We start from the raw sequence: 14,530 nt of genomic DNA, 5'->3' as shown, positions 1-14,530 counted from the left end.
GGCCTTATAGCGTATTACATATCCAAATTTTGGGCTGTCTTTTAATTATCATTTTTTTAATGGGTTTTATGATAAATGTTGGCTTAATTCTTAGCCCATTAATTAGTATACTTAACATGTGGTCTCACTTTCACCACTTGTATCTCTAATTTCCACACGTGTATTCTCACTCTCACTTTTTTAAGAAAGTAAATGGGTTAACCTATTTATCGAGTATCTATCTTCAGTTGACTTTGGCGAATAAGTAAATTCAGTCACTCTTAAAGGTACTTTTATTTTTCTCAATATCCCTTGAACTTGCTCTTGTTTTTTATAGTTTCCTAATTTTCTATCGTTTGTTCATTGCCAAGTTCATGATAAACGTACTGATGTACATGTAATGTGTAAAGTAAGGTTTTTCATCTGTCACGGAAAAGAAATTCAATGCTGAAATTTATAGGTTGTTGGTGGGTAAATTTATAGGTTTTTCATCTCTTGATTAATTTCTAAAGCATTTGAATTTCTAAAGCATTTGCGCTGGGAATGGCTACGCGAAGAGTTAAATCTGTCAAAGTATTGACGTATTCTGAGTGGTTTAATTTATGGCTGGTTTATCTGCTGATGTTCTTGAGTGGTTGTTTATTTTTTTACTATTCATTAATGATGTGTTCTCATACTTGGACGGGTGCCGTTAAATGAATATATATTTTTTGTTAAAAGACTTGCAACTATTTGTAATTAAATGAATAACATTAGTTCTTTGTAGATGTCTGAAAATTGTTGTGTCAATTCTTTATGCGTGTTCCAAGTGATGTGTTATTGTGTCAAATTGTAGCAGCTCTAAGAACGATCTTTTTTCTTCTATTTATGGCTTGGATAGCTCTTTAAGAGTCTGAATATATATTCATTGCTAAGACAAATCTTCACCCCTTCTAGATTCCAAGTATTTCTACCATATCCCTAAGCAGTACAACTGATGTTGCATTATGTAACAAATTTCACGATACAAAAGAAGCCTCAGCTCCTATCAAAAAAATTGTCGATTCACAATTCAAAATAAGTGCACGTCTTAAGCTTTTTATTTATGGGGTCCTTTCTCATCCAATTCCTATTCTATTCCCATAATTAAAGATTTGGAACTCCTGAATTACATATTATTCAACCAAGAGGAAGCATGACTTCAACATAACGCCATATATATATATAAAAAAAAAAGTTTCAATGAAATACGCATGTGATAAAGGACTACTTGATATCTTGGTTGGCCCACTTAGCATAAAGAAGGAAAAAAAAAATTAGATCAAGATAAAATTATACAGACTTATAGTTCACGACTTCAAGTATCCACATTTAACCTCTTTTAACAAAATCAATATCATTCTGATTTGCCTTTGATATAATATAATGGACTACAATATATACTATATATGCTACTATAATATTTAATTTTACGATTCTGAAACTTGAAGCTAGGATTTTACAGGGGATTTTCTGAGTTGATTTAAGCCTCGGCTACTTTAATATTCGCCCGAATACAACAATTCCGACCTAGGATCAAATACTTCAAATAGAGTTACATGGCCTGGTTACCATATCATAGATGCCACTAATGCGGTCAAGTTCACTGTCTCATAACTTATAGTTGGGGACACATGGTTACCTCAGACTGGTGTGCCTTATACTAATGGCCTTGTAATTTGAACTTCTAGAGGCCGATTAGACGTTTACTCGATTGTTTTAGGTGCATTCTCACTTATTGCTTACGATATATATAAATGCTGTCTTACGCTTAAAACAAATAATAACAAACGCTTTCACATTAACAGAAGCCTTTATCTCTAGAGAATTTGATATCTAATTCATTACCTTTATATTATTGCCCATCAATGTCACCTATGTCCGTAAGTTTCTCTTGTGCTCATTATGTAATTGAATGTCCTTTCATCTCAAGTTTTATTCTTGCCCTTTTTAATGATTATTGTCGCTAAGTTCACTTAAATTGTTTATACTCTTCTCTTCTTCTCATGCTTTCTTTTTGCTTTCCAAATTCTATCGTATTCTTAATTTTCTTAATGCAAGCAAAAATTCTTAAACTGCTATGTTTTGTGCAACCATTTCCTTCTTGTTCTTCTTTCCCTTAAAATGCATCAAAATTTGTTTGTGACTTCTTCGCGCCTTTGACACAAACATATCAATAATTGCATGCCATGTAAACAATTCCAATTTTGTTTTTGAGATCATATATATACATGTAGCATTTAGAGCATTCCATGATTATCAGGAAAAAAAAATAGTGCACTCCGCATCTGGAAAACGCACTAAGATCTGTCAAGATACTATTGGCAAGTATATAGAATTCACAAAAATAAGTTCCATATAGTTATCACTTAAGAGGTCTCTAATACGATAGAAGCCTTGTTGATAATTTACAATACAGTATAAGTACCAGCCTACTATTACCAACACTAAACAGATTGAAGTGTATCAGAATACTATTAAGAATAGATTCACAACTCCAACTGCCTTCAAAAGTCTTGTTATTGGTCGCATTTATAAGCAATTTATAGTATCCTCTCACATGCGTGGGTTGACAAAGACAACAACTATCACTAACTTTGCATCTTCATGGGCATAAAATCAGCTAGTTGCCAATCAGATGCCGCAATGCTAGGTTCCTTTGCTCCTACATCAAGTAATTGATAATAATAGAGTTAGCTTCAAGCTACACCTCAACTATTACAATGCATCGTGGAAGTGTATGTTGAGTCTTTCAATCTCCTTTTATGCAAAATTCCTTAGAATAATATCCTAAAAGACTATTGCAAGCTAAAAAACAGAGGACTCAAAGGAGTCTAAAGGAATTCAACCCCTCGTCAATGGAGTATACATACAAATAAACACATTCATATCCATATGTAGAGATATAACATGCCCAACTTACCAACTTTTGTGTCCGACGCTTAAAGATTGAAACACAAGTAGCATCATGTACTTGAGAAGCAAAGTCAACCAACTCGTGAAGACTTCCCTGCCATTATTCTCAAGTTAAAACCCACAAATTCAAGCAAAAAAAAAAAAAAAAAAAAAAAAACAAAACAACAACAACAACAAACGATATAATCTTCTTACCCGATAAAGTCTCAAAGCTAGCAAAATTTCCATTCCTTTGCAACTTAAGTGTTATCTCTTGCCCATCAAGATCAGTATTCTGAAAAAACCGTACCAAAGCTCCTTATTCACATTAGTAAAAAAAAAAAAAAAAAAAAAAAAAAAAAAAAGATAATTAATAAATGGGAAGACATAATTACTTGATTAACTGGCCATTGAATAAGCCAAAGCTCCTTATTATTAGTCATTGAAGATATATCTAAAAGTGGGTCCTTATCATCCTCTTCAAATTGTGGTGCATTCGGTTTTTTTGCCATTTGATCTACTTCGGACTGATAATTTACAATACAATATAAGTACCAGCCACTATTACCAACACTAAACAGATTGAAGTGTAGCACAATACTATTAAGAATAGATTCACAGCTAGTTGTCAATCGTATCTGCAATAGCAGTTCCTTTGCTCCCGTATCAAGTAATTAATAATAATAGAGTCAGCTTCAAGCTACACCTCAACTATTACAATGCATCGTGGAAGTCTATTTCAAGATGAGCACCAAGGTCATACAAAGTCTCAAGATGGGTCATTACAGTAAGCATATAGTTTATTGCCATACTTATCACATTGTGGAAGACCTTGAAAGAATGAAACACTCTAGACATTTCTATTTCATGACTCATGTACATTTTTTATTTATGCTCAGAAAACTGAATCAATGAACCAATGACCTAAAAGTCATACATGAAAATCAATATCCGACTACAATAAAGTTACAAATGCATTCTTGTGCACCTATAATGTTGAACATGAGCTAGTTTTGAAGGGTGAAAATGCATGATGTATACTTACCAATGCATACTTGTATAAGTGCTACTACGCTTTTGCGCGTGTAAACCCACTCATAATGCAATGAAACACCCAAATATAAATAATTAATGCCATGAAACTACAATATTTTTTACCTCAAAATGCAACTGTATGGAGACGTTCAAACTCATCTAATAGATTAAGACGTGTCTATTGAACAATCATCATGACCATAAAGTATTCAATATCGAATTTACAAAACTGTCAAACCCATTTCACATGAAAACTCTAAACCCATTTCATTGCATCATGATGAGTTGCACAAACATGATTCTATGGAATATGGACCCAATTTTTGAGAATCAACTAATTATATACATTTACAATAATAGAAATGAAATAAAAACCCAGAATCTTCTAGGCTATAGCATTAGCAACTTGAAATAAAAAATATAACGTAGAAAAACTATATAGATAATCACTAAAGAAATACAATCTGTGAGCATAATTACCATACCAACAGGATGATTGGTCACTCCAACTATTCTTCAATTTTGAATCCCTGGTGTGTTATGGTTCGCCTTCTTGGCTTTTGCCACCACAACCTTCATAACTTTCACATGGGGTTACTCAGTTCAACTTTCCCATTGCAAGGTGCATTGTTGTATTTCCTTAGGTTATCTCTAAAGAGTTTTAAGAAATATATCTAATAAAAAAATAAAAAAATAATTGACATAAGAAACCACTAATGCCTAGCACGCATAGAATGACTAAGACTAAGACTAAGACTAAGCAAAGTCAAATACATATAAAAGCGAGGACAAAAATGCTTTGGTACAGTACGATGCACAACTGCAAGCAAATATTAAGTTTTAATATCCAAGTGTCTACTTAAAATTCAAAAATCTAAATACCCAATATAATATGGCCGGGCTTGTTAAATTTATTTGGAAACTTTATTTTCATAGCCTGGACATCATTATGTTACGACCACAAGGGATCTCTTTTTGCATGTTTCCAAATGTGTTGACTTAAGGAAAAAAAATATAAAAGTAAAAGACTATGCATTCTACGCATATAGCTATGTTAGAAATTTACAAATAACCACGAAACTATTATTGTGTAGCTTTGTTAAGCACAAACAATATCTTGCACAACACGCACTATCAACATAAATAGCAGACCAATGAATTGTGCATGATAATAATTAATAAGTTTGTTAAATCTCCACTGTGTCATTCAATGTACACCCTAAATTTGACATGTTTACTCCTTAGTATGTCTTAGATTATATATCTAAGAGACCTATTCATATATACGTCAGCCACATAACAATTATGTGAAAGACACCAATAACAACAAAACATAACTATATGATTTTATAACCTACAATATAGATGTGCTCTAACATCTTGCATAACCATTCATATCTATCCCGTTGATTATTCCAACTGGATCTAGATCCATTTAAAGTTCAATGATCTTGAAGTAATAAATACAATTTTCCACTCATCAAACAAATTCAAACGAAGATGGATGTACAGGTTTTAATGCACTTACAATGAAAAGATGAGCTGTGATATAGATTTTTGTCGGGGAAATATTTAAAACAAAGAACCAAGGGCAATATGGATTGCATATGCATTACTCCCAACTTATTCCCATTCTTTAAGTGTGAAACTCCGCTTTTTTTCAGTTTTGGGATGTGGTTAAAAAATATGTTTCTGTGAAACATAATATAAAAGCAAATCAAAGCAGAGACTCATTTACAGATCTTGTATTATAAAAAGCATCACATTGATAAAAACCAAATAAAATCTATATGAAAACTAAAGAAAGTATATATTAAACGTGTACTACATATCAACGTGAGACGTAATCAAATCAAAACCGAAGTCTACAAATCGACTTTTAAGCTGCACAAAAGTAAAACTCATAGATGGCATGATTAATGAATTTAAGTGAGTGTGCACCTTTTATCTGAGTATTTTGCCATGAAATCTGTTACAACTTGCATTGCAAGAATAGTATAGGTTCATATATGTATGTTTGGTTGAGTAATCTTGCCTTGGATAAAGATCTTATAGTGTTCAATTTAGTGAAAATCCTCTCTTGGCAAAATAACCTCTCAATACTCGAGCTCTAGCACCCGGTTTGTGGCACAAACAATTTAACTTTGAGCTTTTACTACCATGTTCCACTCCATCATTATTGAAATTGCTCCTCTTCTATCTAGACTTGACCATTCATTATTGAGATCAATCATATATTGGGCTTTAGGTGAAAATTAAGAATTAAATTCATGTGGTCTTAATAAAGAGAAAAGAAAAGTCTCCTAGACACAAACGCAAAATTTAAGTAGGATATATCATTCCCACGTCGACACAAAAAAGGAAAAATATAATAAGAAGAAGAATATTATTACAAAACAAATAAGGCATGGCATGAGAGTTTCGACTTTCAAAATGAGATCCACACAATCTATATGATGTCGAAGCTCAACAATGAAACATTCTATCTTCAAAGCTATGATGAGTACAAAATTAGCTAGTTACCTAAAATTATTTGAATAGATTCATATGGAGATTATATAGGGCAAACTCCGTTTAAATAAATACCTCTTATCCCTTACATAGTCAAAATAAATATGCATGTCAATAACAACATAGAACACCGTGAAACACAAAAGGTAGAACCTAACCTCATTTAGCTTATCTATTTACAACTTTAAGAAACAACCAATTAACGTGACGAAGTGTGTGGATGGCATAATCTCATAACAGTATTTCTAATTGGTTGAAAGGGACAATAGAAGTTGATAAGCCATGGTGAACTAATGAAGCTTATAAGTGGAGTATCATATATTTATTTGATTCCATGGTCTTTTAAGCTTAAGACCCTCCTCAACTTCATTATCCGAACATTTTTATTGATTATTAGTGCTATTTTCAAGTCAATAAAAGTCTAAAACAACCACCAAAACAAAAGTCAATACCAATCTAAACAATACATGCTAGTTCAACATTGAAATTGTAAAAGTAACTGAATCAACTCAAAAATAAGAGACTTACATAACCGATTCAAATGGTGCTATAATCCACCAATGACAATTGGTACTGCTGTATATCGACAAATTAACCCGTATAGAGAAGAAGGATGAGAAATAGAGCCATATATACTGACAAACTAACTCGGCATAGAGAAAAAGGATGAGAAATAGAGCCACTGCAATAACACAGTAAAAAATTCATCAAAAAGGGTGGTCATGAACTTAAGTATATCCATAGGAAAGTGAAATACATAAAGCATATAATTGTATCCTTTAACATAATGTCCAATGGCCTACTGGTAAAGTAATCAAAGTCGGGTCAAGTATCTCGCATTCGAAAGTCAAAGAGCAAGAATTCTCATAAAAATGATTTCAAGGGGGTATATACATGGAATACCTAGCAAAAACACCTATATGCCAACTAAAATTTGATATAATCAAGAACCTCGACATATCCTATAACATATTAGTTCTTGAAGAATGACAAAAACACTTTTAACCAAAATGGTAAAGTCCAATTACAAGAACAAAAATTGAAATAACTAAGGGATTCAGAGACCTCAATTTCTCAACTCATGTACAACTTCAGGTTCAATAACATAGCTCAACGAAAACTCAAAGGGAACTCATAATGAGAAGGATATACATCATTATGAGTATATATCCTAGGCTAGATCCTAAAATGGGGCCTATGTGGTAAAACAAATGAAAAAAAAATAATGGCTTTTACTATATCAAAGAAGCTTTTAATGACATTCATGACGGTTAGACGTACTTCTAATGTCAAATGCATTGAGTACATAAAACAATCTATAAGCAAAAGAGATGCAGCCAATTCCAAGCCTCTCAAGACCCTCGACAATATGAAAATCCTCTTCCCATTCCAATTATTACAATCAAACTTCCCTAAACTTTTTCCAACTCATTTCAAAAGTGGCATGGAAAATCGAGCCCCTTTAATCAAATCAAATATTGCCAATTTCTCTTTTTTTTTTTTATTTTGATAATACCCATTTTCCAACTTCAAAACAACCCGCCTCAATGGTTGTATACAAATAGTAGAGATAAGATAAATTAAAGTTCAAGTTTCATTATGATTATAAATTAGTATTTATTTCATACAAAAGAAGTTCAAGGGGTTATACATGGAATACCTAGCAAAAACACCTATATGCCAACTAAAATTTGATATAATCAAGAACCTCGACATATCCTATAACATATTAGTTCTTGAAGAATGACAAAAACACCTTAACCAAAATGGTAAAGTCCAATTACAATAACAAAAATTGAAATAACTAAGGGATTCAGAGACCTCACTTTCACAAACTCATGTACAACTTCAGTTCAATAACATAGCTCAACGAGAAAACTCAAAGGAACTCATAATGAGAAGGATATACATCATTATGAGTATATATCCTAGGCTTAGATCCTAAAATGGGGCCTATGTGGTAAAACAAATGAAAAAAATAATGGCTTTTACTATATCAAAGAATCAGCTTTTAATGACATTCATGACGGTTAGACGTACTTCTAATGTCAAATGCATTGAGTACACAAAACAATCTATAAGCAAAAGAGATGCAGCCAATTCCAAGCCTCTCAAGACCTCTGACAATATGAAAATCCTCTTCCCATTCCAATTATTACAATCAAACTTCCCGAAACTTTTTCCAACTCATTTCAAAGCAGTGGCTGGAAAATCAGAGCCCCTTTAATCAAATCAAATATTGCCAATTTCTATTTTTTTTTCTTTATTTTGATAATACCCATTTTCCAACTTCAAAACAACCCGTCTCAATGGTTGTATACAAATAGTAGAGATAAGATAAATTAAAGTTCAAGTTTCATTATGATTATAAATTAGTATTTATTTCATACAAAAGAAGAAGGGGATACAATTAAGAATATGGTTACTTGAATGAAGTTACTTAAAATATAATTATTTATAGAATACCCATTAATTATAATGATATAACAATATCTCACCTACTGGTTGAAATTCTCGGTCCTGTGGAGGAGGTTGTACATTATCCCTCTGGTTGTTCGAGTTAGGTGTTGGAAGTGGCGCGTCTCTACCCGAGAAATTATGGTTCGATTTGGGATCTTTGCATTGGTGCACTCGGTGATTCCAAGTCTGATTTGGAGGTGGAACATTTCCATTATGATATCCTTGCCTCTCAATTGGTTCTTTGCATGTCCCGATTTTGAAATTCTCGAGTCTGAGAATGTGATTGCGGATAACTATTTTGGAAAGTCTGATTCTGAATTGGAGGTGGGATATCTCTGCTCTGATAACTTTGATTCTGTAATGATGATTGTGGCATACCAGTGTTCTGAAAGTTTTGATTCTGGAATCGGGGTGCTAGCATGTCTCTATTTGGAGTTGGCGATGGTTTTGATTGGTTTTGGACACGTAGTAGTTGAAACCTACATAGTAGTTTTGATTTGATTTGATCGACGTGTTTACTCCTTCTCCGCTCTCCAACTTTTTGTTTACTAAAAGGTAAATATATATTCGTATCCATCACTCCGACGAAGGTTTGAATCTGGTTTTTGCTAGAAATTGTAACTGCAAGTTCTTTTTGTGCTGACTCGGTTTGGTTCTAAATAATATCGTATGATTAGTTTTTCTCGAATGTCATTTGTTTTATGTTGTACAGAAGTCAATTGTTTGCTGGTCATTTTCTATTTGATTCAAATAGAAAATGTGTTGTCATGCTTGAAATTCATATTGAGCCTCTAAATATGAACAAAGTACCGAGATATGTGGTTATTGAAGTCCCTCCACTCAACACATCGGTCGTCCTCAATCAAGTGTAATACTTTGTGGGACATGAAGAAGATATTGTTTTCAGAAATAGATCTTGGGAAAGAGCAATGTCTTTTTAGAATCTTAAAACTTTGTTACCTGAATTCACATTGGCTACAAAAGTCCTAAACCTTTAGCCAACTTTAATCTGTGACTATGGCATTTGAACAAAAGCGAAAAAAACATGGCAACCTGGCTTTTAAAGGATACCTATCTTCTTGCATGCTTTAGCAGTTTAGCTTATCATCAACAGCTAGAGTTGTTCTAGACATAAAGTTGTGTGCATGTTCTGAGAACTGGTTTCTGGTATCAAAGCTACTTGTAGAGTATTCTAACTTGTACTCTACGTATGAATACATTGCTTTAATTTATTCCTCATGTCTGGCTGTTGTGGTGTTCCATCATTACCAGTTATATGCTCATTCAATCTAAACCGTTGAATTGATAACTCTGGCCGGTTACGATGAATACAATTATTATACAGGCTTACTATGGTATTGATGTAGGCGTATAGCCTATGAAAGAGTTCTCTTACCAAGATGTGGGGGTAAATGGTGAATATAAATGAAGATGAGGATGTTCCATTCAGCTAGTTGTACGTTTAGTTTTACACTGGAATACACAAAACATTCCCCATTATTATCATGGTGATTTCCACAACAGAATTAACAGAGCTAAGATGCTTTATTTGTAATTAACTATTCGTTGTAGAGTCGAAATACAAAATGAGACTAAGATTTCATTTGTATAGGACTAATCAAAATAAAATTTCTGTTTGAAGATATGGAAGCAGAAGCATGCATAGCGACCTTATTATCAATGTTAATTAGCTTAGTTATTCAATTACCCACCCTTGTTTCATTTTTGTTATTATTATTATTATTATTGTTTGGCTACCTATAAGCAGCCTTCACCTGAATAATGTATCATACTATCATGTATGTTTTAATGTCTGCATGTTTTTCTTCGTTTCAGTTTTTGCTGTTTGTGCAGTGAGCGAGTGAGTCACTATATATGGGTTTTAATCATTCTATGCTCCACTCTTTTGTCCTATATTTGTTCTCATTTCTTAATCTTATTATTATTGCTATAATTGGAATTATTATTTTGAAGGAGACATATAAACCAAAAAGCAATCATAAACTGCTCATGTTATTATACATATCTAGGTGAGATTTCTATTATTTCCTCCCAGCACAGAAATAAAGCCACTCCTTAAAGTATAATATGGGCATAGAAAACACCGACGATTGTACAGATTTGAATCAAATAGATTAAATGTTCACCTTCATTTAATTTGTTATTTTTTTTTTAATTTGAGGAGGTCATAATAATATAAAAATAGATTAGGGAGATTTAAACAAATCTAGGGAGGTGTCACTAATTATTATTACATCCGATTTTGTAGGAGCCAATCATATTGTTTAGAGTGCAAAATGGAGCGATATGGTGAGGAGAGAAAATGTGCGCGAGCTTTTATATATATATATAGATCTAGACAAACCAAAAGCATTGCCTTTTTTACTCTCTTCTGCAACTAGAACCTCCTATACATATTAATTTTGGCTAAATCTATGGTGCGCAGGTCGTATGGTATGCTATCAAATCTGAGCCACTCATACCAAGGGGTGCGTGTATATTGCATGGCAAAAGTACTGATCCAAAGGCCCACATTACCTACGCACCATACATCTCGCGCACTGAAGACATGCTCATTAATTTTAGGTTACTTTATTTACACCGATCCATTTATTTAACCTACTATTTTGAACCTACTATAACACTATAATGAGTCAAAAGTCCTAATCATTCATTTATATTAGATTTATGCATGCAGATTCGTTTTGTTTCAAACAAAAAAAGGTAATATTGTTAATTCTACGAAAAAACAGGAGTAAAATAGTGACATTACCAAAAGATGGAGAGATACAGAAAAAAATAGTTTTTCACTATTACACAACTGTTTATGAGAGTCGACGACATTAAAATATTTTAAATAGAGATGTGTCCATCTGTATTGTAATGCCAAACCAACATTATTCAAATAGTGAGTCGCACAATAATAAATCTAAAAAGTAAATCCGTGTAGCACTACTCTTATATCTATGACACTTTGGCACCATCACTTAATTGTTAGCACCAACAACCCTCTCATGATTCACCCCTAGTCATCATGAGGGGGGGGGGGGGAATATGACACCAAAAGAGTGCTCATATGGTAATTTATGGGGCTTAGAGCATCATAACGCATTTCCATTTTGCGTTGTGACACATCATCAGTTTTGGCAGTTCAAAATTTCTAAAAGGAATGGAAGAACCAGTGCGGTTTGGGTAAAATTTGAGTAAAAAAAATTGGACAGGTCAAGTTGTCCCGTCCCAATCTAAATTTTTTTAAAACGGGAATAGTTGTCCCGTCCCCCCTATTGACCCATTTTATTTAAAACGCGCGGACAAGGTTCCAGTGACATTTGCTCCGCAAGAACTCAGCAAGATAACTCAAAACCCAAACCTTCAATCACCCAATAAAAAATTGATTTTCAACAAAATTTGTTTCTGTTTTTTGCAATGGATCAACGTCGTCGAGCTAGTCGTAAGAAGACTATTATGCGTGGCTCGGGAAGTTCAAATCCTCGGAAAAATGAGAGTGAACTCGTACCGGAAAATGATTTCAATTTTCCACAGAGATTGAATATTGTTGATCATCCAACGTTGGCTCCCGATCCAGACAAACATATTTCGTGTTTATATAACACTGACGGAGTAAGTATGAGTTTATGAACGTTGTTCAATTGATTTTGATTTAAAATCGTATTTAGAATTTAACGTTTACTAACTGTTTAATTAAATGCCTCAACGTGTAGAAAATGAGTTCGACGAGATGGAGATGCGCAATGCCGAGTATTAAAGACTTCTGGAGTCATCTAGTGGAAAGAGGGGAGGAAATAGAGCACGTAAGAGCTCAAATTTTGGGAACACATTTTGGTCCATTGATATCGTGTACGAGCATTCGGATTGATCGTCTACTGATATTTGCATTGGCGAAACGATAGTGGCACACCACGCACACTTTTCACCTTTCATGTGGTGAGATTGGTATCACACCACTTTACTTTACAATGCTAACGGGTTTAAGTGTGGGTGAGAAGAATCCAGTTTTGTTTGATTCAAGTATCAAAGATGATTTTGAAAGGTTGAAGACTCTACTGCCTTCGTTGTTTGATTTTGAAGGTAGACTTGTTTCGGGGAATATGGATGGCAGATACATTTTGAACCTGCACATCAGAGAAAAATGTATGCACCGATTGGATATTGAATATTGTTTAGAACATGAAGTTGACGCCCTATATTTAGACCTAAACTCTATGGAGGAGGATGAGTTTATCAGGATTTTTTTGTTATATTTTTTGGGCCAAGTTGGTTTTACAACAGGAAAATCTGGGGTCGGGATGGTTGGTTAGCGTCTTTGGTAGACCTTGATAGCTTGGAAGATTTTGACTGGGGAGGTGCTTTCATGACACATTTATATACAGGGCTTGATTTGTTTGTACAAACAAATCAAATGGGGAAGCAATACAACGGAATTACTTGGATACTACAAATAATTCAATATGATTTAACTTTTAAGATATAATCTTTTATTTTGTTAGTTAAATATTATATAATTTAAATTAATTAGATACACTTTCATTTTATTATTTCAATACTGGTGGTATGAGTATTTGGCTTGCTTAAACCCTATACTGAGAGAGGATTGAGATAAGGACTTATGGCCTCGCCCATAGGGATGGGCTGCAGACGGTCATGCTAGATTAAGGGATGAGGTCCATAATGATCTTCAAGCTACTAGGATCCAAATAGAGAAGAAAAGTATGAAATCTATTGTTTGGAGTTCGTGGCAAGGTTCTCAATTTGAGAATATGCATATCTGTCAGCATAGTACTCTAATGTCGTTAAAAAGATTCATGTTGCAAGCCCCTGATATACGTGCTTTGTTCCTTGGAGATAGGGTGACTATGCAAACCATTGGATATACATATATTCCTACTCCCCCACCCACAGATATGCGTGCCATGGATGTTTCAGAGAATTTGATTGAACAGTATCGCGTTGAGAGTGTGTGGCCGTATTTTACAGATTATGTTGATGTGAACTCTAGTCTTGATTATGAGACTTATTGGCGGAAAGTTTATAGGGAAAACCTATCTGCGGGTCCATTGTATAGAGGTGCAAACATGGATGTAAGTAACTAGTCGAGTTTTTAGGGCGAGGCGTCCAATCAATTTAAACCCGCAAATTCGACAAGAACATCTGGAGTATATCATGGTTATACACCCCTACCTAATGATCCATATGACCCATGGTCATACTGCGTTGTTAGTTCTCAAGGAATGGAGACCACATTTCATTTGGAGCATTCGGTGCTTGTACCTGAGCTACAACAGTTTAATGAGGTATATTTATATTTCATTATGTTAATTTAAACACACTATGTATATTTAACTTAGATACAATATTGACACAATGCAGGAAACAGTGCATGCTCGATTATCAGATGAAATGCAAATCAACCAGGGGCATCGAGCTAGTTTAATTGAGCACACTCAACAGTATTATGGCTATTTAGACGAAAACAATCGCAAATAGCAAACGCTGAGCGTAGGATGGCTAAGATGACAAACGAATTGGAAGCTTTGGTAATTTTATTATATGTTTTACATTTTCATTTTTTTTTATATATCCAATTTTAGATTTTAATTGCATTGTGCTAATG

The sequence above is a fragment of the Coptis chinensis genome, chromosome 5 (assembly GCF_015680905.1).
Source record: "Coptis chinensis isolate HL-2020 chromosome 5, ASM1568090v1, whole genome shotgun sequence".
NCBI classification, from domain to species: Eukaryota; Viridiplantae; Streptophyta; class Magnoliopsida; order Ranunculales; family Ranunculaceae; genus Coptis; species Coptis chinensis.
Note: the sequence above shows the minus strand (reverse complement) of the source record.